We start from the raw sequence: 6,000 nt of genomic DNA, 5'->3' as shown, positions 1-6,000 counted from the left end.
TGGTGCTGGAGAAGTAGCTGAGCGTTCTATATCCAGATCCACAGACACTAGGAAAAGAAAGAAACTGAGCCTGGCTTTGGCTTTTGAGACCTCAAGCCTACCCCCAGTGTCACACCTCCTCCAACAAGGCCACACCTACTCTAGCAAGGCCACGCCTCCTAATCCTTCTCAAGTAGTGCCACTCCCTGATGACTAAGCATTTAAATATATGAGCCTGTGAGGCCATTCCCCTTAAAACCACAACTAGCCAGGTTAGCCTTTACCTTTCGACCTTCCATCCCTCTCCAGAACAGATGGCATGACAGTCCTGTGTCAGCAGACCCAGCTAGAAGAACCTAGGGTAATGGAGAAGGGGGGAACTCCACAGGTTACAGGTGTCAGTGTTGGGCTATATCTCCTTACTGCGACTGCATTTAGATCATCCTATATTTGAGTGATTAGTAGTTGAAAGAAATAAAAACCTTGGAACCATAAACACATTCCATTTTACTTAAATCTTTAATTTCCCATGTAGTGTCCAGACCAAACATGGTTCGTGACACATCAGAACAAGCCCAAGTTAGACACAGTGTAACAAGACATGATACTGAGACTTTCATCCTAGGATCTTTAACACGTAGTATCCTAGGATCTAAGCCAACATTTACTTCATAAGTAGCTCCTCCAAACTTATCCAAACTACTCAGCTCTTTCCCAATTACATTACAGTTTTAAACTGGCCTATTTTTTAAAAATCAGTCACTTTGACCCACCTGAATTCCTTTTTTAATAATTAATTTTGAAAGATTATATAAGAAGTGGATATACCAACTCCCAATCCAGAATTGCAAAATAGCATCTATCTCTGGATGAGAGACAGCACACACTTGCCATTCTGCTATGCCTTCTTGTCTCCTGGCCATGAACCAGTTTCTACTTCTAAAGTCAGCTCAAGAGGCTTTCTGTGTGTTTGTCTGTAACTGCTAGAGGCAAGGCCAGAGGGCCTCAACATACAGAAGCATCTCACACTCAGAAGGAGGCCTTCAGGCCTTTGTGCCCATAGATATATGCGAAGAAGCTTAAATAAGTGTGGGAAAACAGCACGTGCAGATCTGAATTTGCCATAAGGCAAGACCTAACACAGATTTTCCTGGTTTGCCGCAGACAGATGGAGTAGCAGCTTGGCCAAAGGGTCTCCAGGGCTATTCCCTCCATTGTACCCACACAACTGAGACAGTAAAAACACAAAGAGATGGCACTTAGGGAAGAAGTGTCTCCTTGAGAGCAAAGCCCTCTGCTGCTCGCTATTTTATCAAAAACTGTGGGGTGGGGGATTGATGTCAAATATTTCTAGGGGTCAGACCTGCTCTGTGGCTACCGGTCTTCACCCTCTGTACAAAAGCAGGCAGCTGGATAAATGACAGCCAAGGCTTTTTAGAGCTGTGTCTTTGCTGGCACCCCCTAAAAACACAAATCTCTCTTATCCTTTGGAAAGCAACTGGTAGCAGCCCCTAGTTATGGATAACGACAGCAGAGCAATGGAAGGAACCTCAGGAATCGTTTCTGTCTGAGCAGAGCAGCTCTCCTGTCCTCTACAGGGCAGAAAGTTGCTGTTACTCCACATAAATACTCTCTGACTCAGCGAAAAAGAAATTTTAATCATTAAATTGTCATTACGGGTGCTAAAGAAAAAGCTCAATAGATAGGAGCTTGCTCTAGGAGCCCTGTAGCGTGAGCAAGAATTTTATACAGCAATGTAAAACCTGGCCACTGGATGTGTGTGTCTTAAAGCCAGGAGCCAGAGACATGTGGATCCCAGATGGCTGTTGACCTAGAATCCAGCTGAAACAGGTTCAGCAAGGGATAGAGGAAGACACTGATCTCTGACCTGCACACAGACATTCAAGGATTGGGAACACATGTATACTCACATGCATGTATCACACATGCTTTCATGTACACGCGCTCATGTGCACACATGCACACCAGAGTTATGATCCTAGAATGAATTATAAGCAGAGAAGATACTTTTCTCAAAATGACTCATCTACAGGAAAAAAAAGTTTAGTCATGACTTTACTGTTGTTGGAACTAAGAGATTACTGACATCTTACTTTTTCTACTATTTTTATAAAATACTCTGTAACAGATATTTTGGCTACTTTATATTGTGTATTTTTCAAAGAAATATGGCATTCCTCTAAACGGCATATGAAGAATGTAAGTCTTAAACTTTTCTTCTAACCTTAGAAATATTTCTCAAGGCTGAATGTGGCAGTGCCCAGCTGTAATCTCAGTACTTGAGAGGTTGGGGCAAAAGCATCAGGAGGGAGAGAGGTCACCTTGAAGTACATAGGAAGACAAAGAGAGGGTGGAAAGTGAGGAATGAGCTATGGAGAAAAAATAATCTGATTAAAACAAGAGCCTGTCATCTGAGCGGTAGAGGTGCAAGCCTTCAAATCCAAAACTCTACATTTAAAAAGTCTTTGTCAAGTCATGCTTTATTTTATAAGAGTTGTTATGATTATGGTGTCTCTTCACAGAAATAGAATGCTGAATAAAACAATATCTCTAAGATTCATCCTACTACAGAGATGCTTGCTCATCCATGGTTTGTTTTTTTTTTTTTTTTTGATGCTCTTTTCAAAATAGCAAGGAAATAGAATCAGCCTACATGTCCATCAACAGATGAACGGATAATACAAATGCAGTACAAATAAATACACAGTAGAATTTCATTCAGGTGCAAAGAAATGTAAAAATATGAAAACTTCAGGAAAATGATTGGAAATTGGGGGATATTATGTTAAGTGCAATATCCCAGACTCAAAAAGACAAATACCTCATGTTCTCATTTATATGTCCATCCTAGCTTCTAATTTTTATGTATGTGTGCCCATTTGGGAAAGAGTGTGTGCAGAGGCCAAGAAATGAGTAAGGTCTCATTGGGAAAGATTTTTAAAAATAGGCTTTTGGGAAGGTATAGAAAGTACAATAGAGAACGTATGATATGAAAGTGAAGGGGAACAGTGGGGACTGTAGTGCTTGACTGAAGGGGACAATGAACACCAAGCATGCATGAAAATGCCATTAAAAAGCCCTGTTACTTCTCCTGAACAAATAAATAAACAAACAAACAAACACACATTGGGATCATCTCTGCTTATGAAGGCTATGACCTTTCCTAACATCTACTTTTACTTGATTTTTGTTTTTAGTGGTGTTTGGTTGCAGGTTGCTAGATGACATTTAACCAATCACTTTGCAAAATAAGAAAAACCAATGGCCCAGGATAAGAGGATGATCATCAAAATCAGTTTGTTCATTTCAGGTTATTGCTGGTAGGCCCCTCTAAGGTCTTTCCTTTTCCTGTGTGTGCCTAAGAATGTCAGAGCATCATCCTATCTGATTGTTTCACCAACACCTGGATGAGGCAGGAATGCTCCATCTGACATGTTTAAAAATCACTTAGGAAAGAGATTCCACAATCTTAAAATTCATATGGAAGTACAAAAGACACCAGATAGCCAAAGCAATTCTGAACAAAACAGCCAGAACATATTAAAGCAGACCTGCTAGAATTGCATGTGAATTCTCAATGGAGACTCTAAAAGCCAACTCTAAAACCCAAAAGCACCTAGACAGATTGCTGCAGACTCTAAGAGACTAAAGTCACCAGCCCAGACTACTATATTCAGCAAAACATTTAATTACCCTAGACAGAGAAAATAAGATATTCTATGATAAAACCAAATTTAACCAATATCTTTGTACACATCCAGGTCTACAGAAGATATAAAAGCTACAGGTTACCTGCATGCAAGAAAACACAGGGAATAGATAATCTCAGACCAATAAAGTCAAAGGAAGAGAAATGCATGTGCGTGAGCACACACATACACACACACATCACAGGAATCACCTTGGTCATTGATGTGTCCCCACATCAATGTTCTCAATTCAAGAAGAAGAAGAAGAAGAAGAAGAAGAAGAAGAAGAAGAAGAAGAAGAAGAAGAAGAAGAAGAAGAAGAAGAAGAAGAAGACATAGACTAACAGAATGGATGTGAAAATGGGATCCATCATTCTGCTACATCCAAGATTCACATACTAACATTGACAATAGATATCACTTCTGGGTAAAAGGTTGGAAAAAGATATCCCATGCAAATGGACATAAATACACAATCTAGTGTAGTCATTTTAAATATCTGGCAAAAAAAAAGGGCCTCAAACCAAAACTAATCCAAATAGTTAGGAGAAAACAGGATCCAGAAAGAAGAAAAAAAACAGACACTACAAACACTTCAAAGGAAAAAAATATATCAAGAGAACATTTCAATTCTTAACATATATTCCCCAAACACAAGGGCACCTAAGTTTGTAAAAGAAACACTAATATAGCTTAAATCACTTGTCAACCCTATACACTAATAGTGGAAGAATTCAATACAGCACTCTCACAAATAGATAGGTTACCCACACAAAAACCAAACAGAAATGCTGACGCTAACTGAAGTTATAAACCAAATAGACCTAACAGATATCCAAAGAACATTTCTCCAAACACAAAAGAATAAACCCTCTTTTCAGCATCTCATGGAGCTTTCTCTAAAACTGACCACATACTCAGTCATAAAGCAAGTCTCAGAAGATGCAAGAAAATTACAATAACATGCTAATGCCCTTCACACTATCAGACGACCATTGGTTAAAGATGGACATCAGCAACAGAAACAATAAAAATTTTAGAAACTTAAGAAAACTGGCTGGGCGGTGGTGGTGCACGCCTTTAATCCCAGCACTCGGGAGGCAGAGGCAGGCGGATCTCTGTGAGTTCGAGACCAGCCTGGTCTACAAGAGCTAGTTCCAGGACAGGCTCCAAAACCACAGAGAAACCCTGTCTCGAAAAACCAAAAAAAGAAAAAAGAAAAAAAAAGAAAACTGAACAACTCTCCACTGAACAAAAAATGGGTCAACACCAAAATAAAGAAAAAGAATACTTTCTAGACATGACTGAAAATTAATACACAACACATGCAAACATATGTGACACAATGAAGACTGTTCAAAGAGGGAATTTTTTATGAAGGCACTAAATGACTACATACATACACACACAAAGAATGGAGAGGTTTCATACTAGCAACATAGCAAAAAATCTGAAAGCTCTAGAACAAAAAGATAAACCACAACCAAAAGGAGTAGGTGGCAAGAAATCAACAAACTGAAAGCTGAAATTATTAAATAGAAACAACAACCAAAAAAAGAATAAAACAAAGAGTTGGTTATTCGAGAAAATTGGTAAGATTAACAAACCCTCATCTAAATTACCAAAAAGGCAAAGAAAATATCCAAATTGACAACATCAGAAATGAAAAGTAGAACATGACAACAGACACCAAGAATGTCCAGAGGATCATACTTTAAAAATCTGTACTCCACCAAATACCTAAAAGAATGATAATTTTCATGTTAGAAACCACTTCCAATGTTAAATCAAGACAGATAAGCAAATTAAAGAAACCTATAAACCCAGTGAAATAAAAGCAGTCAATGAAAGTATCCCAAACAAAAGAAGTCCACCAACCGTATGTTTTACTGCAGATTTTCCCATACTTTCAAAGAAAACTTAATGTCACTACCCCTTAAATTGTCTCACAAAATAAAAACAAAAGGGCCATTGCCCAATTCATTTTATAAAATTATGATTACCCTTGGGAGGCAGAGGCAGGCGGATCTCTGTGAGTTCGAGGCCAGTCTGGTCTACAAGAGCTAGTTCCAGGACAGGCACCAAAGCTACAGAGAAACCCTGTCTCGAAAAAAACCAAAAAAAAAAAAAATTATGATTACCCTGATACCCAAACCACATAAAGATCCAACCAAAAAAAAAAAAAAAGAAATAGAAAAAGAAAAAAAAGAATTACACCATTTTCCCTTATGAACATGGATGCAAAAGCAAAAATGTTCAATAAAATACTTATAAATTGAATCAAAAAACTTACCAAAAAATCATCCATCAT

The sequence above is a fragment of the Chionomys nivalis genome, chromosome 16 (assembly GCF_950005125.1).
Source record: "Chionomys nivalis chromosome 16, mChiNiv1.1, whole genome shotgun sequence".
Taxonomy (NCBI): Eukaryota; Metazoa; Chordata; class Mammalia; order Rodentia; family Cricetidae; genus Chionomys; species Chionomys nivalis.
Note: the sequence above shows the minus strand (reverse complement) of the source record.